This window comes from Canis lupus, chromosome 20 (genome assembly GCF_048164855.1).
Source record: "Canis lupus baileyi chromosome 20, mCanLup2.hap1, whole genome shotgun sequence".
Taxonomy (NCBI): domain Eukaryota; kingdom Metazoa; phylum Chordata; class Mammalia; order Carnivora; family Canidae; genus Canis; species Canis lupus.
The window spans coordinates 27,316,296-27,339,110 of NC_132857.1; the positions used below are offsets into that span (position 1 = coordinate 27,316,296).

At 45.9% G+C, this 22,815-nt stretch overlaps 2 long non-coding RNA genes across 2 annotated transcripts in view; one reads left to right on the forward strand and one right to left on the reverse strand.

Moving 5' to 3' along the window:
* LOC140612078 (uncharacterized) overlaps positions 1 to 19,118 on the reverse strand; it is a 153,509-nt gene extending 134,391 nt beyond the window's left edge. The window contains exon 1 of the long non-coding RNA XR_012013393.1: positions 18,988 to 19,118. This is a non-coding gene — a long non-coding RNA (uncharacterized lncRNA). The remainder of the gene's footprint in view (positions 1 to 18,987) is intronic.
* Positions 680 to 9,905, forward strand: LOC140612077 (uncharacterized). Its single transcript, XR_012013392.1, has 3 exons — positions 680 to 777; positions 1,228 to 1,366; positions 9,431 to 9,905. It is a non-coding gene; the product is annotated as an uncharacterized lncRNA (long non-coding RNA).
* Positions 19,119 to 22,815: the final 3,697 nt, after the last annotated feature.

The window sequence follows — 22,815 nt, forward strand, 5'->3', positions numbered from 1 at the left end:
CCCGCCCCAATTGAAGTAAGGTAAAGTTCAGCTCTTATTCACAGGGGCCTGAGATTGCTGTACTTGTGCTAACACTGAACTTTAGGTGGAATAGCCTTAATTTTCTCAGCCTCCACAGGTAGAAGAGCAGGGAAGTTCTGGGGAAGAGAGCAGGAAGTACTAGAAGGGCAGCAGGGGCTAGACTAGGCCCCTTCTAGGCAGGGCCAGTACCAGCGACCTGAGCCTAGAGAGTCTTATAGCTACAAACCTACTGCTCCAGAGTAAGAAGGGAAGCTCAGCTCATGGGCCCAGGGAAACACTACACTGCTTGCATAGGGAGGGCTCCTCCCAAAGGAGTCCCAGGAAGGCCACAGGGGAGGAGGGCAGAGAGGTGTACAACTCCAGTTCCCCCAGGCAGGCAGCTCTTTCCCTCCAGGGGAGGGAAAATCTCTGCAGCAGCCTGACTACCTCAGCTCCCAGACCCCAAAGGGGACAGCAGGGGCCTCTTAGGCGCCAGAACATTCAAGAAGGCACTTTGGAGCAGACAAAACAAGCCCACTCTGGCTGGGTTCCCCTAATACTCTTTGATCCTCAGCAGCTTATCAGTACCATGGTGATGTCACCACATTGCTGAGATCAGAAAGGACCCTTGTGCCAAGTCACCCTTGCAGGGCCTGTCACTCAATGCTTGCTTGTTTCCTTCTCTTCCTGAGAATCAAAGAAGTTGGGGGAACACAGGAGAAAAACAGCAGACCAAGAGGTCCTGCCATAGGAGCAGAAATCTTCCAGGACCTCAAGGTCAGTGTAGCCTCCTGGGGCAGGCTACCCAGCTGGAAGGAATCTATTCAGCAGAGCTGAGGGCCCACTGGGGACAGTACATGGCATGGCACAGACTCTCCCTCTGTCTCCAAGGAGAGCAGCTGACTGTGTGGTCGGCCAGGCTGTGTGTTCCTAATGAGCAGCACATTTTCACACACTGGATCTTTGACCCTCCTTCCTGGGGAGATGCTCCCACATTCCCCCCACTCCCTCCTCACACATTCCTAGCCCTCAGCACTACTTTTGGGAAGGTCTGTGAAGGCAGCACTCCTTCTGTGAACTGTCCCACATTGTTAACTTCTCAAGCTCTATTGTCCTGCTCAGTGTCCCTTTGCCTACATACAGATATCTGCAAAGTCCTGTTTGTTTTGTTATCCCATGACTCTGTGGCATGCTCACTTTAACTTGATTTTTTTTTTTAACATCCAGGCTGCATGATGTGTGGCAAACCTGAGAATATCTGCAATCAGGAGTGATTCAGAGCTACCGCTTCCAGGCATAGCAGAGCAAAGGGGCCTCCATAAGCCAACTAGAAGGGAGGAGAGAAAAGGCACAGGGAGCAAAAGAGGTAGATGCTACAAAATGCAGATGGCTGAGGAGCAGCAGGGCAGTTGTGCTGTGTAGTCTCCCAGGTGGAAGCCTTCAATACTCATGAGCCCATGGCAGAGAAACATCTCAGCTCACACACAGTTCACCCACCAGGCCTGACAGAACTAGCAGGAAAGTGATGTTGCCACTGTTCCCAGGAACTGCAAAGAGACAGTGGGGATCAGTACTACAGACACTGATTCTCTTCCCAAGCATCCCTGATGCTGGCAGGACAGCCACAATCTTGATGCCATTGGCCATTCAGCTTCAAGACTCCTCAGGAAGGGAGTTTCAGGCCCTTCTCACAGAATCAGATTAAGATTCTTTTTAGAACATATTTCCTTACAAGAAAAACATACAGCAGGAATCTAGCTGGTCATGGGAGGTATGACAGTGGCTTCCACCAGGAGGGAAATCCCTACCAACTCTGCTAAATGACCAGAACCGCTTTACACCACCATTCATTCATTCAAGCCAATGAAGGCCTAGACCCCTACTCACACACAGAGGCCTCTGGGGAAGGTAACATTTTAACTGATTAAGTAGTGTTACCACTGCAGCTTGATTCATTTCACAACCTGCCTTTGTTATTAAAATGTATTAGTTTTCTATTGCTTCTACTACTGAGAGGTTCCCAGGACATCTCTAAGTTGACAAGTCAATAAGACTCACAAAACTCACAGTTTTGTACTCATAGTTATGGTGTGTTGCAGTGATAGGATGAAAGCAGCAAAGGGAAAAGGCACACAGGTGGCTCAGGAGAGAGCAGTTAGTGTTCCCTCCCAGTGGGGTCACATGGACAGTACTTAGGTCTCCCAGCAAGGATATGTGACTACATGTCTGCAGTGTGGCGATCCATAGTGTTTTCTGGGGGTCAGTCACACAGGCGTGGAGAGCCCATGTGAATGACCATAATGACTCAGTCTCCAGCCACCCAGCAGCCAAACTATACACAGTGTGCCTCAGGGCCTAGGTAAAGAAAAACAAGCACTCCTCGTTGTTTTGTTGTTTTTTTTTAAAGATTTATTTATTTATTTATTCATGACAGACACAGAGAAAGAGAGAGAGAGAGAGAGAGAGGCAGAGACACAGGCAGAGGGAGAAGCAGGTCCCATGCAGGGATCGATCCCCAGACTCTAGGATCCTGGGCCAAAGGCAGGAGCTAAGCCCACTGAGCCACCGAGGGATTTCCCAAGCACTCATCATTGTTTTGGGATGAATTGCATTCTACCCCCACCCCAAATTTTTTATGCTGAAACCCTGACCCCCAGCACCTTGGCATGTGACTATATTTGGATATGGAGACTTTAAAGATGTGATTAAGGGACACCTGGGTAGCCTACTGGTTGAGCATCTGCTTTTTGGCTTAGAGCATGATCTTGGCGTCCTAGGACTGAGTCCCACATCGGGCTCCTTGCAGGGAACCTGTTTCTCCCTCTGCCTATGTCTCTGCCTCTCCCTCTCTGTCTCATGAATAAATAAATAAAATCTTTTAGAAATTAAAAAAATAAAAATAAAGATGTGATTAAGTTCAATGAGGCCATTAGGGTGGCCCTCATTCAATCTGACCAGTGTTCTTATAAAAGAAAATTGGGGCACACAGAGACACCAAGGGAAATGTAAATACAAAAGAAAGACTGTGAAGACACAGCAAGAAGGTGCCCATCTGCATGTCAAGGAGAGAGGCCTCAGGAGAAACTACACCTGCCAATACCTTGATCTTGCCTCCAGAATATGAAATAACAACTTTCTTTTGTTCAAGCTGCCCAGCCTTGATTCTTTGTTATAGCAGCCTGAGCAGACTGAGACAGCCTTAAATCACATTGTTTGCATGAACTGTCTGGCATTGCCGAAAGCCTCACTCAGATATACAAAGACCCTTTTATCCAGCAGGATATTCTAAGAGCTCAGAAGTTATGCCCCAGGAGCTGGGAAGGACTAGTCCTAAACAACCCTGGCCTACAGAGCTAATCCTTTACTGCACACAACTGGAACAAATCACCACAACTTCAGTAGCCTAAGACAACAGAAATTCATTATCTTCTAGTTCTGAAGATCAGAAGTCCACTGCACAGAAATCAAGGTATTGGCAAGGCAGTTTTCTTACTGGCAATTAACCAAGGGAGCATCAGTTTCCTTGTGGTTGTAGGACTGAGGTCCCCATTTTCTTGCTGGTTGCAAACTTCTAGAGGCTGCCCACAGCCTTCAGCTCACAGCCCCCTTCCTGTATCAAACCATCAAGGGCAAGCCCTGTCCTTTTAATGTTGTATCTTGCTGACCTTCCTCCTCCATCTTCCTTTCCTACTTTTTAAAGGACTTAGATTTGATGAAACTGGATAATCCAGGACAATAGCCCCATCTCAAGAGCCTTAACTAAATCACACCTACAAAGTGCCTTTCCCACAGGAAATAACATATTCCCAGAACCTTGGAACCAAGGGCTGGACATTTGCTGGAGGTGGGACACTGCTGCCACATCAGCTGAGATCTCCCTGATGCTTCTGTCTGTGGAAGACAGACTCCATTGAATATCTAAAGCCTCCTCAGTATTCCTGGGAAATTCTAAGGGGTTTTCAGATTCCTAGCCCTCAGAAGCTTGGTCTGCCTCCTCCCACTGAATTCTTTTCTCTTATTTCTGAGTTATGTTGCTGTTTATAATCATCACCTGGCCATGACTGAAAGGGAATACAGGAATATCCCCCATGATTGCTCACAAACCTCTTGCCATGGCACAGTACACATTCCTGGACTGAAATTTTGTCTTTGGTTAGGCCATGCCATGCTAAGACTTTTCCCTCCAGTCTCTCCACCACCTCTTTCCCTTCAGGAGAAAACTAAAACCAATCTTCCCATTTGCTTATGCAAATCAACATTCTGCCCATTTCCCATCTACATCCATAGGGCCTCCTTTGCATGGCCCAGGACCAGCCAGTATAGACCCCTTTCTCCTCCCAGCTCTGCCTCTATAGTGGGAGCAAGGGGAGATACAGTCAGGGTGCTAGTTCCTGACAGCTCCCATATTTTGCACTGGAAACTGATCCACTGATTTCAATTAACCTTAGGATCATTTCCATTACAAAGAGTCACCAGGGTACTTTCTTATGGGTGGGTGATACATACCTCACTACTGCTGAAGGAGGTAGGGAATGAGCCCTGAGTGATATATTTGGGTTGAGTGCTGTTTGGGCTAAGAATAGCAAATGCAAAGGCCCTGAGGGGACATGCTCCTGACTTACTTGAGGAGGAGTAAGGAATCCAGAGCAGAATGAGGTCAAGGAAGAGGAAGATAGGGGATGTGCTCAGAGGCCCTGAACAGGATGGGGCACATGAGGCTCTGTGAAGAATTCCAAAGAATTCCAAATAATACTTCAGAGGTATCAGCATGTATCTATTTCTCAAAACCATGAACTTGAATGAGACCCTGTAGAGAGTGAGTAAAGATGGAAGAGACAAAAGAACCAGGATGTAGTCCCAGGGCCTCCAACACTTCTGGGTCAGGAAGATGAAGAGAGGCCAGGAGAGCAGATAGTAAAAGTGGCCTTGGAGGTAGGCAAAGAGCCAAGAGGACAGTGACCTGGGAGTGGCCAGCTGTGTCACATGCTGCTGAGAACCAAGGGGGCAGGCTAGCACCCGACAACAGCCTTTATGTCTTGAACATGTCCCCAAATAATGGCCAATGTCATCTAAAGGGATTTCTGACCATGGGCTTGCAGTTCCCAAAACTCAGCTTCCAGGCAGCCTGTGTGCCTGGTTCTCAAACATGAATGGTCCCAGGACCATAACTCATGAAGAAAGCATAGAAAAGAAAGGGGAGTAGTAAAGATATATATAGTAAAGAGGAGGGGCAGTCCCAAACAAAACAGTTATCACTCAGTAAGCAAATTTCCATAAATAACTTTAGGAAGAGATACCCAATTAGTGTTCTGGAGAAATTGGATGTGATAAGGAAGGCATCCACAGAACAGGCTATCATAAAAAATCAAAAATTGGGGGCACCTGGATGGCTCAATTCGTTAAGCATCTGACTCTTGATTTTGGCTCAGGTCATGATCTCAGGGTTCTGAGATGGAGCCTCACATCAGACCCTACACTCAGAGGGGAGTCTGCTTGAGATTCTCTCTCTCTCTCTCTCTCTCTCTCTTCCCTTCTCCCTGCTAGCACTCTCTCTCTCTCCCTCCCTCTTATCTAGAAATAGATAAATAAATCTTTAAAAAATAATAAAAATAAATTAAAAATCAGAGAACAAGAAAATTCTCATGACTACTATGCACATTGCCAAAATGAACAATTTAGTAGAAAGACAAAAACAAAAATATTATCTACAGTATAGAAGGAAACACTAGAAATAATGATCAATCATATAGGGAATCAATCCAGAAGCTCCAACAACTGACCAGTATAAGTTTGAAAAGGGCAGAAGAAAATGAAGGGGGGGAAGTTATCTAAAATTAAGAGGAAAATTTGTTGGAGTCAAAGGACAAAAGAATTCTTTTAGTCTTTTGAGCAAAAGACAAAAAGACAAAACATTATCAATGTTTTGCTTTTTTGTCCTGACTCTTTAGCAAGTGAGGCTTAGAGCTGCTCAAGACAATGTTTATCACCCATAAACATTCCAACTATTCCAATAACATCAGACATCATGATTTCCAGACGGCAATGGAGGGTTTCTGCAAAGATCTAAGCAGAAATGCTTTGTACAGGTGTACAATTCTTCACCTAGCCAAATTATCAGAAAATGTGAAAGCAAAATCTTTTTAGAAATGCAATAATTAAAAAATTTAACTCGATATAAAACTCTATATAAAACCCATGTTTTTAGGAAGTTATTCATAATAGAGTCCAACAAAGTGAGAGTGAAACCAGGAAATATGAAGACAAGGACCAGATAATACTGCATCCAATCTAAAAGAAAGATGGAGGTGACTCAGGAGGACCACTGAGCTGCAGGACAGGACAAGCCCCCAGGACCACAAGGCTGAGGGGAGAAGGGCACAAGAGGGGCCTTTAGAGAAACACTGAAAAGCTTTTAAGTCTTGAGGTAAAACAAAGATACACAAAAACTAAAAAATGATAGCAACAATAACAATGAAAAAGCAACCCAAAGCTTCAAGGGAAAAACCTTAGAAGTAATATGTGGTGCAAATCTAAGACAAACTAAGGCCCAGATTGATCTGAGCAGTCAGGGGTGAAGAAGGGTCCCTGTGACCTCAATGCTACAGAGGGTCCAGACTGGCCACAGAGCAAGAGGACACGCTCCTACATGCCAGTAGCAGAGTCAAAGCCTGTGTTTGTCCTCAGTGTAAAACTCACTTCTGGACCTGCCCAGAGCTGAACATAGCACACCATGGGTCTGGGCAATATGAGTGAAGGTAGAGCTGACTGGAGGGCTGGGGCCCTCAGGGATGAGGGAGCCTGTGTTCCAGCTCCCCTGAGCACAGTGTGGGGGCCCTGTTTATGAGCAGAGTTACCACCACCAAGGCTTGGGCTGCAGAGAGCCCTGATGGAGGTAATGGGAAATCCAGTGATTCTAAGTGATTCCAAGTCTCAGAGCTTCGAGCAGCCTGACCCCTCAGCAAGTGAGGCTCAGAGCTGCTCAGTCAAGAGGCCCTGGGCAGCTGGGTCACCAAGAAGGGAACCAGAAACAGGTGCCTGCACAGTCCCCTAGGGTAAACTCATCCTTCTTTCTCCCTGACTCTGTCAACTTGGGCAGGCCTCACCTGCTATGACAGCCTGCTTGAACAGCCCAGGAATGCACACACCCACCCCATTATACACCATTGTCCTCTACACCCCCCTCTCAATTCACCTCTGACACAACTGCCATTAGCTGTGGCTAACACTTTCCTCTCCCACTCCTCATCCCACAGCAACAAAGCCCAGGCTCCGCCTTTCCAACAACATAAACCTGGATCCAGTCACCTCTCTGAGCCTGCCCTGCCTGCTGACATCGTGGTCCAAGCTCATCCTCATCTCCTGCCTCCTAACATATAGCTGTACTTCCCCCAACCCCGGCCCCTGACAAGTCTTCCCCCAGCACATCACCAGAGGGATCTTTCCACAGGGTAGGTCAGGCCAGGCCCTCCTCACTCTGAGCTCCATTGCCGCTGTCTCAAAGTGATGGCAAAGTCCCCACAGTTTTCTGCAAGGCCCCATCTGTTGCATCCTATTCAGGCCTCTGACTACATCCACATCCTTCTCTCCCAACTTCACTCCACTCTGGGTTCCTTGCTGCTCCTCAAACAAGCCGGGAACTTATCTCCTCAGGGCCTTTGCACTTACTATATTCTTAGCCCAAACAGCATTCAACCCAAATATACCAACTAAGGGCTCAGTCCCTCCTCCTTCAGCAGTGATGTACCACCCATCCACAAGTAAGCACCTGCTACCACTCACCCTGGTGACTCTTTGTAATGGAAATGAGCCTAAGGTCAATTGAAGCCAATGGATCAGTTTCCAGGGCCAAATGTGGGAGCTGTCAAGAACTAGTAGCTGCTCACACCTGAGGGTGTACATATCCACCAGAAAAGCCTGACCCCGGCTCATCTGAGGACCCTCTGCCCTCTGTTTGGAGGGCCCAACCAGCCCTCCAGGAGCATTGCCACATGACCAGGGGGCAGCAGGAGTGTGAGAAGCTCCTCTCATATTTGCTAGGGAGTGGGCTCTGCCAAGCCTCCTCGTGCTGCACAGGTTAGGCTGGTCCCTGTGTGCAGTGAGTGCCAGTGAGAGCCTCATGGACACCGTGGCCTCCACGCAGTACTAGCGGTAATGATATTCCCAGCTAGAAATATCCACAGCAAGCATGGGGAGGAAAAGACCAGAAATCATGGACTTCAACAATCTCTCACCTCCCAACTCCCCTCCCTCTCCCCCCACTCCTCCCCCACACCGCCTACACCGCCCACCCCTGACTCTGTCTGCCTTTGGGACAGAAATTCCCTCCCAGCCCTGCCCTCCCTTTTGTTTCTCATCCTCTTCTCCTCCTGCTTAATTTCTTAAAATAGAAGAATTTTGAGAAACAAATTACAGACTAATGGCAGTGTCAGTTCCCATGAGCTCATTTAAATGTAGACTTTAAGTCTGTGAGAGCATATTTGCAGAGTGTGTTTTTCCCTTCAGGTCCAAGGTCATTGAGAAGCATATAATGTCTGCAGGCCCCAGGAGTCTCACAGTAGAGGTGCTGATGCCACCTGGTTTTAAAAAGAGTCATTTCTTCTTCCTGGGTGGGCAGACACCATCCCCTTCCCCAAGCACATTGGGATCAATTCCAGGAGGGGGCACATGGCACCTTTCCCAGTAAGCTGTGAGCTCCAGGGAGCAGAGAGGCAACCAGATGATTTGAAGCAGGAATCCCAAACCAGAATTTTCTCCAAGGCATCTGACATTCATTCATTCATGCATTCACTCATTCACTCATTCATTTGTTATTTACCTAGATTTATAGTGTTTTAGGCACCAGAGTTGCAAAGTCCCTGACCTCAGCAGTTTCTATTCTAGGATGACAGAAGCAAAACAAATAACCAAATAAACCTAGTCAGCTGCACCAAAGTGTCAAGAAGAAAAACAAAGCAGAGTACAAGCGAGGGTGGGGCCAGGTCAAAGAGGTTAGTCAGAGAGGACGCGTCCATCACATAATCTTGAGCCAACACTTGAAAGAAGTGCAGAAGTCTGGGGATGAGTGTCTGGCAGAGGGAATAGTGTGTACCAAGACCTGGGCAGAGGTGTGATTGGAATGTTCAGGGAACTGCAAGTGACCAGTGGGGCAAAAGCAGGCATGAGCAAGGCCTGGGGTTTTCCGCGAGGGATAAGAGCCGCTGGAGGGTTGGTGCAGGGAGGAACTTGTTTCATGTTTGGTGCGGAGGAGGAAGAGCATACAGTACAGCTCAAAGCTTGCCCTGGACCCCTGCGTTAAGGCATTGGCCTGCCCTTCCCTGGCTCCTGCAGTGCTCTTATCCACACAGCCAGGAAGGAGACCTTTGATAGTAACAACTGTTGCTGGAGGCCAGTGAGCAAAGACTCTGAAAGATGTCCTTGTTTTTATCTCTAGAACCCAAGAATGTTACCTCCCGTGGCAGAAGGGACTGTACAGGTATGATGAAGTTAAGAACCTTGAGATGGGAGATTATTCAGATTGTAGATGGAGCCTAATGAAACCATGGGAAGAATCAGAGACTTGGTGACAGAAGCAGAGGTTGGAGGATGAGCAGTGAAGATGGAAGAAGGGTCACAAGCTTAAGAGTGGTGGCCTGTGGACACTGGAAAATGCGAGGGAAGGGATTCTTTCCTGGAGCCTCCACTAGGACCCCAGCTGTAGTGATGCCTTAAAAACCAGTGAAGCTGATGGCAGGCATCTGACCTGCAGAACTGTAAACTACTAAGTCTGTTTTGTTTTCAGTCGTTTCAAGTATGTCGTAATTTGTTAGAGCAGACACAAGAAGCTAATACGACTGTCTTGGGTTGTATCTCCTAGAAGCAGAGCTCAGATGTATATGGATGTCAAAATAAAATGTCTTAGGTGAGTTTTCCGGGAAGCTCAAAGGCCAACTCAAGGTGACCTCAGATAAAGTCAGTCTCACCCTGATGGGGGGCAAGACCTCAAGCGCAGACTGCTTGGAAGTGTGGGACTCCCCCGGGGCATTCAGTCTTTGGCCATGTGCCTCTCCTGGGGCCGAGGTGTGGCACTCCCAGTTCCAGAGAAGGGGCACTGTGCACTGACCTCCATGAGGGCCTGGTAGACATCGGCTCTCAGCAGAGTCATACAAGTACCAATGCTCACAGCGTTCCCTGTGACCCCAGCTCAATTTTAGCAGGATGATGAATGCTTCAAAGACAGCCTATAAAGTAATGACTCCTATTATCCCCATTTCAGAGGAATAAACTGAGGCACAGAGGGGTCGGTAAGTGCACTGTACAGCCCACAAGGCCACTGGGATCAGCACTTTTCCCAAGCATGTGGGAATTCCTGTTCTCTGCTCTTGGGGAGCCTACAGTCTTTATCTCAAAAGAATGATTCTTGAAGAGTAAGAAGGAAATTATCAGGCTATAATAAGAGTTATTTCTGAGTGGGAGAATTACAGATGGTTTCTACTTTTTCTTTATACCTTTTCATATCTTACAAATTTCTAGTCAGAAATTGGGAATGCAAACCAAAACAAGGAATATTTTTCAGGGTCCCATAACTGTGCAGGGGTGAGGAAGGGAAAGTGGGAGGGCTTCCTTTGGAAAATTCACCCAGGCACCTGTCCTCTGGGACCTGGCCCTCACACTGGGCTATGGAGCAGCATGCTCCAGTGGGACCCCCCCCGGCCCCAGGCAACAGGACCCTTCTCCCTATACAAGCCTTCTCTAAGCTTTCTGCATGGTTGGGCCTTCTTGCCTTCACTCTCTGCTGGTCAAAGCAGCCCCGTGCCAGCTCTGATGCAAGGGGAGGGAACACAGGCCTCCTTCCTGGGGGACTGGGCAGCAGGGAGGTAGCAGCCATCTTTAGGCCCCCACATTGACCTGCACAGTGCCCTCCAAGAAGTGGGCTTCAAAAAATTTGGATGGAATGAATGAGCACAAAACAAATGAATGAATGCATCTTTCACTTATGTCCCAGACAGCGCTGGCATTGCCTCTACTTCAGACAGACAGGAACATAACTGTCATGGTAGGCTGGGCCTAACATCTTCTCTCTGAGTCTTGAAGCTCAGCACCTGGCCCCTCGGGGCCATAAAGACTATGCCCAAAATACATTCTTTTGTCCACCACAGACACAGCTACCATTTTTGTCCCAAATATCTCTCAAGGCAAGGATTCTCAATCTATCTCACATACATGATGCCCCATGTCTTAAGAGCTATATCAGGTTCTTCAACTGTGCAAGGGGACAGATAGATAATACTCTATAATGATACCATTGTTTTGAAAAATAGATCATATTATGTGATCAAAATGATAATAATGATGATGATAATTGCAATAATCACAATGATAATCACAAGGGTGGTGATAATGATGATGATGGTGACAGTGATGATGATGATGGTGATTGTGATGGTGATGACAGTGATGATAGTGGTTATAATTATGGTGATCTTGATGGTAATGATGATAGTGATGATGATGTGGTAATGATAGTGAGGATGGTGAGGTGATGATGGTAGTGATGATGGTAATAACAATCGTGATGGTGATGATAACGGTGGTGGTGGTGATGATGATGATGATAATGAAAATATGATGGTAGTGATGAAGGTGATGGTGGTGATGATGGTGATGATGATAATGATGATAATGATGGCTCTAGATTATACTATTTGTACTTCACTGAGCACAGAGACATTAAGACATTTTCTCAAGTTCTTAGGGCTAGTAAAAGGATAAAGGCTTAGCTGATTTCATAGGCAATGCTCTTTCCAAACACTCCATTGCCTTTTTCCAATGTTCAATTCTCAACTCACTTCTCATATCTATTATTCCTTCAGCAGCTTGACACAAGTCCTCCCCCTGTCCATCACTATTTCATTCACTCTTCCTTTTTTCAAGCATTTTTGCATCTGACCTTCCTCATGCAGCCCCTGAATAATAAGCTGCTCCCAAGTAGAGCATTGGAGTGTGAATAGCTGGACCTCTTCTCATCCTGAACATCTGGTCCCACCACACTCAAAGTAGTTGATGAAACATGCAGAGGCCGGGCCCTACAAATTGGAATTCAGAGGCCCACCCTCCCTTTCCTTTCAATTTCCTTTTTGAGAATTTAGTTCTCCAACATCAATTTCTGTTTGTAATAAATATTTAAGCACTTTGCCTGCCAGGCCTGTATCATGTGAATACTTCAAGCTGGCAGCCCCAGAGCCTTTTGCTACCCCACATGACCACCCTGCACCCCCAGAAAGACTCTCAGGAGGTCTCAGCTGAGATGCTTCTTGTGTCCCCTATTCCCTTAGCTGCTGAAAAGGACTCTTCCTTTTGGCTCGTCTTCCAAGTGCAATCAAGGGCCACATCACATCTGGCTGAAATTGCTGCCACAGAAGCATTCTTGGCTTCTGTGCCTCCAGCCACTCCATCCCCCATCCACATTTCTCCACTAAGTCCAATCCAAATCTAATCTGTCACTCCCAGGCCTGAAACCCCATAATGACCCCTCTCTGTTTGCAATATAAAGTCCAAACCTGGTATTAGAGAAGATGGCGGAGGAGTAGGGGTCCTCACCTCACTTGGCCCCACCAACTTACATAGATTACTTTGAAACCATCTTGAAAACCTATGAATTCAACCTGAGATTTAAAGAGAGAAGGATTTTTGCTTCTAACGAGGTAGGAAAGTGGAAAAAAATAAAAAAGAATCAAGTGGGTAAAGGGCCCTGGGAGGACCCGGGCTAAGGCCCAGCGAAAGCCTCCAGGACAGGAAAGCCCAGCCCTCAAGAAGCAGGAACTTTAAAAAAATCCTCACCTGATTACTCCTGGAGGGACTGAATGGCACTTAGCAAGGAAACTGAGCAGAATCGCAAGAGGGGCAGTGGAGCCTCCAGTTTCCCAGGTCACTAATAGAGGAAGTGTGCCCTGAGGTAAAGCGCGCCACAGACTGTGCCCTGATCTCAGTAAAGGGCTGGAATGTGCAGCTGGTGGGGCCTTGGGAAGAAGCCGGTCAGTCAGGCAGGGGCTCCAGAAGGAGGGGTCTGTACCCTGCTGCCTTCAGGAGTCGTGGCCCTGGGAGCACAATTCCAGCAACACAGGCCCCAGATGCCAGGGCTCCGATTGGACACAGCTCAGGATCCTGCGCCTCCTCCAGGACAGCGAAGATGCTCCTGCTGCAGGGTGCCCCCAAGCTGTGAAGATCAGCGAATCTGCGCTTCCCCGGGAGCATCTAGGCCAGTGTGGACTGGGAGACTGTGGTAGTTACTGTGGGGAGCTGACTCCAGAGCTAGAGATATGGCCTCCGCCAGTATTGTTGTTCTTCCTGGTGTCACCGGGTGACTAGGAGAGGCAGGCCACCAGAGAACAGAGGCCTCATGGGGTAAACAGTTCCCACTGAGCCCAGCACCCAGCAGGGGTCAGGGCATCTCCCCCAGGTGCACACACCTGAGAATCAGCACAGCAGGCCCCTCCCCCAGACCAGCTAGAGGACAGGAGAAGAGCAAGTTCTTGACCAAGCAGCACTGGAAAGCTCCAGGGGAAGTCAAGGGATTTACAATATATAGAACCAGAGGCTACCCCTCCTATTTTTTTTTCTTCTTTTTTCCAGTACAACTCAGGTTTTTTTTGTTTTTTTTTTTAACATTTATTTTTATTTATTTATGATAGACACACACACAGAGAGAGAGAGAGAGAGAGAGAGAGAGAGAGACGCAGAGTCACAGGCAGAGGGAGAAGCAGGCTCCACACCAGGAGCCCAACCCGGGGCTCGATCCCGGGACTCCAGGCCAAACGGCCAAAGGGAGGTGTGAAACCGCTGAACCACCCAGGGATCTCCTACAACTCGTTTTTATATCAGACTGTAAGTTTCCAATTTTTTTCTCCTTTCCCACCTTAACTACAATATTTTATCACCTCTTCAATTTGAAGACTCTTCCTTTTTGACTTTCATATTTCTACAATTACATAATTTCAATTTCTACAATTACAAAAATCCTAAATATATTTTCCACTTCTAGATTCCCTTCAACATACTCAAATTAATTTTGGGAGATATACAAGATATGCTTTTGTGTGTGTTTTTTGTTTTCTCTGCCTCATTTTGATCTACAATGGCAGAAGTTAATTCCGTTAATTCTTCTAAAACATGACCAGCATGCACCCAGAACCTAGTGCTATACCATGCTGCTTCATTCTGTGAGATTCCTCATTCCCATTCTGCTCCCCTCTTTTATCTCATTTATGTTTTGGTGGTCAATGTTGGGGCTCTACAAGTATTTCTGGTTTACATAAATTTGGGACTGAGCATCTTCTAATATACAGAACTTAATATATTCAGAAACAAGAGGATCATCCTCTAGAACCCATCAGGTAGATGACATTCTGCCTTCACTACAACTTTGTCACCACCACCAACTCCCAGTACCCCTTCTTTTTTTTCTCTTTTTTCTTTCTTTTTTTTCCTATTCTTTTTCTCTTCTTTGGGATTCTTGGCCTTTTATTTTTTTTTACTACATTGTTTTAAAATTTGTTTTTCACTTTAGTTGTCCTTTTGTTTTATATCAGTCTGATCTTTGTTTTCAATTTCTGGTATCTGACCTTGGCAGAATCATCTAGGGTGAAATCTACATAGGTCGTCGTTGATGTTCTTGGTGCAGCCCACTCATACAGCCACTCTGCACTGAGCAAAATGACTAGAAAGAAGAACTCACCACAAAAGAAAGAATCAGAAACAGTACTCTCTGCCACAGAGTTACAGAATTTGGATTACAATTCAATGTCAGAAAGCCAAATCAGAAGCACTATTATAAAGCTACTGGTGGCTCTGGAAAAAAAAAAAATATAAAGAAATCAAGAGACTTCATGACTGCAGAATTTAGATCTAATCAGGCTGAAATCAAAAATCAAATAAATGAGATGCAACCCAAACTGGAGGTCCTAACGACAAGGGTTAATGAGGTAGAAGGAAGAGTAAGTGACATAGAAGACAAGTTGATGACAAGGAAGGAAACTGAGGAAAAAAGGGAAAAACAATGAAAAGACCCTGAGGAAAGGTTAGGGGAAAAAAATGATAACCTCAGAAGGAAAAATCTGCATATAATTGGGGTTCCAGAGAGCACCAAGAGAGACAGAGGGCCAGAAAGCATATTTGAACAAAGCATAGCTGAGAACTTCCCTAATTTGGGGAGGGAAACAGGCATTCATATTGAGGAGATAGAGAGATTCCCCATCAAAATCAATAAAAACCATTCAACACCTTGACATTTAATAGTGAAACTTGCAAATTCCAAAAATTAAGAGAAAATCCTTAAAGCAGGGAGAGACAAGAGATTCCTAACTTATATGGGGAGAAATGTTAGATTAACAGCAGACCTCTCCACAGAGACCTGGCAGGTCAGAAAGGGCTGGCAGGATATATTCAGGGTCCTCAATGAGAAGAACAGGCAGCCAAGAATACTTTATCCAGCAAGGCTCTCATTCAGAATAGAAGGAGAGAGAAAGAACTTCCAAGATAAACAGAAACTGAAAGAGCCAAAGCAGCGCTGCAAGAAATATTAAAGGGGACCCTGTAAAAGAAAGAGGAAGCCCAAAGAAATAATCCACAAAAACAGGGACTGGATAGGTATTATGATGACATTAAATTCATATCTTTCAATAGTAACTCTGAACGTGAATGGGCTTAATGATCCCATCAAAAGATGCAAGACTTCAGACTGGATAAAAAAGCAAGACCCATCTATTTGCTGTCTACAAGGGACTCATTTTAGACCTAAGGACACCTACAGTCTGAAAAATAAAACTTTGGAGAACCATTAACCATTCAAATGGTCCTCAAAAGAAAGCTGGGGTAGCAATCCTCATATCAGATAAATTAGTTTACCCCAAAGACAGTAATAAGAGATGAAGAGGGACACTATATCACACTTAACAAGTCTATCCACAAGAGGACCTAACAATCATGAATATTTATGCCCTGAATATGGGAGCTGCCAAGTATATCAATTAGTAACCAAAGTAAAGATATACTTAGATAAGAATACACTAATAGTAGGAGACTTCAACACAGCACTTTCTGCAATGATACAGCTCCTAAGCACAACATCTCCAACGAAACAAGACCTTTAAATGATACACTGGACCAGATGGATTTCACAGATATTTACAGAACTTTACATCCAAACGCAACTAAATACACATCCTTCTCAAGTGCACTTGGAACTTTCTCCAGAATAGACCACATACTGGGTCACAAATCAGGTCTCAACCCATACCAAAAGATTGGGATTGTCCCCTGCACATCAGACCACAATGCTTTGACACTAGAACTCAATTGCAAGAAGAAATTTGGAAGAAACTCAAACACATGGAGGTTAAAGAATATCCTGCTAAAAGATGAATGAGCCAACCATGAAATTAGAGAAGAATTAAAAAGATTCATGGAAACTAATGAAAATGAAGTTACAACCATCCAAAATCTTTGGGATATAGCAAAAGCAGTCCTACGAGTGAAATACATCGCAATACAAGGCTCCCTCAAAAAGTTGGAAAATACTCAAATACACAAGCTACCTTGCCCCTAAAGGAACTGGAGAAAGAACAGAAAATAAAATCTACACCAAGCAGAAGAAGAGAGTTAATAAAGATTCAAGCAGAACTCAATGAAATAGAGACCAGAAGAACTGTAGAACAGATCCACAAAAACAGGAGTTGGTTCTTTGAAAGAATTAATAAGATAGATAAACTACTAGCCAGCCTTATTAAAAAGAAAAAAGAATCAAATTAATAAAACCATCAATGAAAAAGGAGAGATCACCACCAATACCAAGGAAATACAAACGATTTTAGAAACATATTATGAGCAGCTATACGCCAATAAATTAGGCAACCTAGAAGAAATGGACGCATTCCTGGAAAAACACAAACTACCATAACTGGAACAGGAAGAAATAGAAAACCTGAACGGGCCAATCACCATGGAGGAAATTGAAGCAGTCATCAAAAACCTCCCAAGACACAAGAGTCCAGGGCCAGATGGCTTCCCAGGGGAATTCTATCAAACGTTTAAAGAAGAAACCATACCTATTCTACGAAAGCTGTTTGGAAAGATAGAAAGAGATGGAGTACTTCCAAATTCATTCTGTGAGGCCAGCATCACCTTAATTCCAAAACCAGACAAAGACCCCACCAAAAAGGAGAATTACAGACCAATATCCCTGATGAACATGGATGCAAAAATTCTCAACAAGATACTAGCCAACAGGATCCAACAGTACATTAAGAAAATTATTCACCATGACCAAGTAGGATTTATCCCCGGGACACAAGGCTGGTTCAACACTCGTAAAACAATCAATGTGATTCATCATATCAGCAAGAGAAAAACCAAGAAGCATATGATCCTCTCATTAGATGCAGAGAAAGCATTTGACAAAATACAGCATCCATTCCTGATCAAAACTCTTCAGAGTGTAGGGATAGAGGGAACTTTCCTCGACATCTTAAAAGCCATCTACAAAAAGCCCACAGCAAATATCATTCTCAATGGGGAAGCACTGGGAGCCTTTCCCCTAAGATCAGGAACAAGACAGGGATGTCCACTCTCACCACTGCTATTCAACATAGTCCTAGAAGTCCTAGCCTCAGCAATCAGACAACAAAAAGACATTAAAGGCATTCAAATTGGCAAAGAAGAAGTCAAACTCTCCCTCTTCACCAATGACATGATACTCTACATAGAAAACCCAGAAGCCTCCACCCCAAGATTGCTAGAACTCATACAGCAATTTGGCAGCGTGGCAGGATACAAAATCAATGCCCAGAGATCAGTGGCATTTCTATACACTAAAAATGAGACTGAAGAAAGAGAAATTAAGGAGTCAATCCCATTTACAATTGTGCCCCAAAGCATAAGATACCTAGGAATAAACTTAACCAAAGAGGTAAAGGATCTCTACCCTAAAAGCTACAGAACACTTCTGAAAGAAATTGAGGAAGAAACAAAGAGATGGAAAAATATTCCATGCTCATGGATTGGAATAATTAATATTATGAAAATTTCTATGCTACCCAGGGCAATTTACACATTTAATGCAATCCCTATCAAAATATCATGGATTTTCTTCAGAGAGTTGGAACAAATCATCTTAAGATTTGTGTGGAATCAGAAAAGACCCCGAATAGCCAGGGGAATATTGAAAAGGAAAACCAGGGATCCCTGGGTGGTGCATCGGTTTGGCACATTCCTTTGGCCCAGGGCGTGATCCTGGAGACCCGGGATCGAATCCCATGTCAAGCTCCCTGTGCATGGAGCCTGCTTCTCCCTCTGTCCATGTCTCTCTGCCTCTCTCTCTCTCTCTCTCTCTCTCTCTTTCTCTCTCTGTGACTATCATAAATAAATAAAAATTTTAAAAAAATTAAAAAAAAAAAAGAAAACCGGAGCCGGAGGCATCACAATGTCAGATTTCAAGTTGTACTACAAAGCTGTGGTCATCAAGACAGTATGGTACTGGCACAAAAACAGACACATAGACCAGTGGAACAGAATAGAGAATCCAGAAATGGGCCCTCAACTCTATGGTCAACTAATATTCTACAAAGCAGGAAAGACTATCCACTGGAAGGACAGTCTCTTCAATAAATGGTGCTGGGAAAATTGGACATCCACATGCAGAAGAATGAAACTGGACCATTCTCTTACACCATACACAAAGATAAACTCAAAATGGATGAAAGATCTAAATGTGAGACAAGAATCCATCATAATTCTAGAGAACACAGGCAACACCCTTTTCAAACTTAGCCACAGCCACTTCTTACAAGATACATCTATGAAGGCAAGGGAAACAAAGGCAAAAATGAACTATTGGGACTTAATCCATATAAAAAGCTTCTGCACAGCAAAAGAAACAGTCAATAAAACTGAAAGACAACCTACAGAATGGGAAAATATCAGAGAAGGTTAGTTAGAAATCTTCTGAAAAGTGCTTACCTTCCTGATGCCACTTGTGATTCAGGGGATGATGTCAAAATAGTAACATTACAGGAGTTTAAAAGCAGTTGATTCCAGCCCTCATGGATGACTTAGAGGGGTTCAAGACTTCAGTGGAGGAAGTATGTACAGCTGTGGTGGAAATAGCAAGAGAACTAGAATTATAAGTGTGGACCTGAAGATGGGACTGCATTGCTGTGGTATCAGGATAAAAGTTGGGGATCCCTGGGTGGCGCAGCGGTTTGGCGCCTGCCTTTGGCCCAGGGCGCGATCCTGGAGATCCGAGATCGAATCCCACGTCGGGCTCCCGGTGCATGGAGCCTGCTTCTCCCTCTGCCTGTGTCTCTGCCTCTTTCTCTCTGTGACTATCATAAATAAATAAAAATTTTAAAAAAGAAAAAGAAAAATAAAAGTTGAATAGATGAGGGGTGGCTTCTTATGGATGAGCAAAGAGCAGTTTCTTGAGATGGGATACTCCTCATGAAGATACTGTGAATATTATTGAAACGACAACAAAGGATTTAGAATATTCTATAAATTTAGTGATAAAGCAGTGTCAGGCTCTGAGAAGACTGACTCCAACTTTGAAAGATGTTCTCTTGTGGGTATAAACCTCTCAGGTAGCATCACGTGCTACAGAAAAATTGTTCATGGAAGGAAGACTCAGTCAATGCCACAGACTTCATTGTTGACTGATTTTAAGAGACTACCACTGTCACTCTACCCTTCAGCAACCACCACCCTGATCAGTCAGCAGCCACCAATATCCAGGCAAGACCCTCTGTCAACAAAAAGATTACAACTTTACGAAAGTTCAGAGAATGGTTAGCATTTCTAGCAATAAACTTTAATTAAGACATGTACATTGTTTATTAGACATAATGCTATTGCACTCTTAATAGACTACCGCATAGTATAAAGATAACTCTTACGTGCACTAGGACACCAAAAAATTCATTTGACTCATTCTATTGGAATATTCACTTTACTGAGCTGGTCTGGAAGCAAATACACACTATCTCTGAGGCATACCTGTGTTTTGGCCTCCCTAGTTCTCTTTTTGTTGTAAGTTTTTGCTCTTTTTACTCCTTTACTGTCATTTAAGTGAAATTTTGCTAGGAGAGAGAATAATACTGCAAATGTTCAATTTTTCCTATTTAAAAAGGATACCCTTTTGGAAATTTTCCCCCAAGAGTTTTAATTGCTGCACTGATCCATTCTACACTCACATGTCAAGTGTGCTGCAGGCCCTGTGCAGGTGCAAAGGGGATTCAGAGGAAGGGCAGACATGGCTGGACTTAGAGTCCAGGGAAGAGCAGACAGATGGGGTGAAATGACTCCATGCACAGCAGAAGGCACCCATGGGGGCTGGAAAGGATTGCCATCACTCCTTCTAAGCTGGGGGGGGGGGTTGCTGGGGGAGATAGGCAATGGAGGAGCAGCATAGGAGCAGCATAGGAGCCCACCATCTGGGCACACTCCTCCCTACCCAACCCCATAGGGTGGTTGAAGTCAGAACCCTGTGCCTACCCACCCTGCCTTTGGGATGCGAGCCCCACTTTCCCTACCAGCTCATCTGTCCTCTGCCTGGACCCTCCAGCCATGTACAGCTGTCGGTCTTGCACTTTGTCTCCAGACCTCTGCACCTGCTGCTCTGGCACCTGGAATACCACCATACATTACTCTCCCATTCAGTACATGTCAACTAGGAAGAGCTGTAGCTCTGCCCTGTGCACTTAGGCGCCTCCCTCCATTTCCCCAGATCCCTGGGCTTCATTCGGCCCAACCATTAGCCAGCAGTATCATCCTTGGCCATTTATGCCATCTTCACCAGCCTCTGTAAGGCACAGGCCAGCACTACACAGAGCTCAGTTATTAGCTTGTGTGTCCAGAGGAGAGGCAAGGCTGGCTAATGCTGAGCCCAAGTGACCATTGGATAGTAGAGGACATAGCCCAAAGCCAGCCAGGTGGATGTGGGACTGGACCTGTCTTCAGAAAGACCAACATGGGCCATGAGGGGCTCCAGCCCAGTCCCCACTCACCTGCTGAAGGCCTCAGTGACAAGAGGTATGGAAGGTCTGTGGGCACTGGACACACTGGCTCCCAGTCACTGGTGTCACAGCTCTTCCCTTGGAAAGTGCATGCTGTACCAGGAACTGTCCTGAGCATGTGGGCTATGTGTGTTAATGCTCCAAATGTGGGATTTAGGCAGTACTTTCCTCATTTTAGGTTCAAGGCCTAGCAAGAAAGCACCTCTGTTTTTGTTGCAACAATAAGTCACCTGCATCACATTTCCTAGGTCCAAGCCCTATTGGTGAGTAGGGATGGGGGAGGGCTCAGCCCTTTCTGGTCACCTCTACAAAGGAGAAGCTCTAGCCCTGGGATGCCCCCCTCCAAGCAGAGAAAAAGCAACTCAGAGAGGACCACTACTTGGAGTCAGTGCTCACCCAAGAGAGCCCTAGAAGAACAGTGAGAACGGGTGACATCCTAAATGGATGGTCTGGAGCTACAGAGGGTGACAGGGATAATGCAGATCTTCCCTCACATCTGCTGCTGCCTGGACCACCCAAGCAAGGGCAAGAAGGTCTATACCACCTCACTCTTCCAGACAGGGAAACTGAGGCTAGCAGAGGCTGAGCCAGGCCTGGGTTTCGGCTCTTTGGCCTGGGAACCTCCCTGTTGCTATCTCTAACTACCTCTCCCTCACTCCCAAGCCCCCACCTCAAGTGCCTGACACGCTCTCCCTGTCTCTGTCTCTTCTTTTCTTCCCTGGTTTTACATTGACCTTTCTTCTTGTCTTCACCATGACCTCTAAGCCAGGGGTCTGTGTTATGGAGCTCTATTCCTGGTGGCCCCAGGGGTCCAAGACTCGCTTTCCCAGGGAAAACAGAATGATCAGTACAGGGCCCCTCAGCCTTTCTCACTAACAATGGGCTTTCTCCCAGCTTCCTCTGCCCACCTTACCCAGCCTCGCCCTTCTAAATTCATCTACTGCACATCTCCCTCCTCTCCCACTTTCTTTTAAACCAGCAGAATGTTACCTCCTCTTCCTTTGGAAGGAAAAAAAGTATCTGTAGGCGAGGAAGCCAGTTCCTCCAGACAGCCCAGGCAAAACGCCTAGGCTGCCTGTCAAATTTGATTTCTAAAGATAATTCTATTTTGAGCAAAAGAATAATGAAAATACATCACCAGCTGTCCTGGAAATATCTCGATTTTCGTCTCCCACCACCGCAGGTGCGCAGGCCCAGCTCTGCGTCCCCCCTCTGCTGTGTCCATGCACTGCCCTGCCTGCAATGGCTCTCTCCTCCTTGCCTCTTTGGCACCCTCCCAGGGCCCTCACCCACTCTCTCTTTGTAGGACTGATGAGGAATGATGACGGCCACGCAGAACCTACAGGGCTTTCTCTGTGCCCAGAGGCGGCATGCGGCACAGGGTCACACCCACACAGAGCCTGACACATCCAGTCAGCACCTACTGAATGACTGAGTCAGCCTCATGCCAGGCCACAGCAATTGGGGAGGAAGGTTCCCGTCTCACCAAAGAGGCTTGGTGGGTTATTTGAGGACTAAAGTGATAAAGCTGGTGGCTAAGGAGCCTGGGACTGTCTCTGCCTGTGCTGGCAACTTCCCCAGTAATGCTGAGAGCGCTGCCTGCCAGCAGTCCCACAGGCACCCAGACCCAGCACGCCTTCTGGGGCTGCATCCATTGAGGGAGGAAGATTCACCCTCCTTTCCTCCATGCAAAAGGAGCCCAGCCCAGGAGCCAACCTGACAGCTGAGGGGTGTGCCTGGGACACCCTCCAGAAGGGTGAGCTCACTCCTTCTCCTG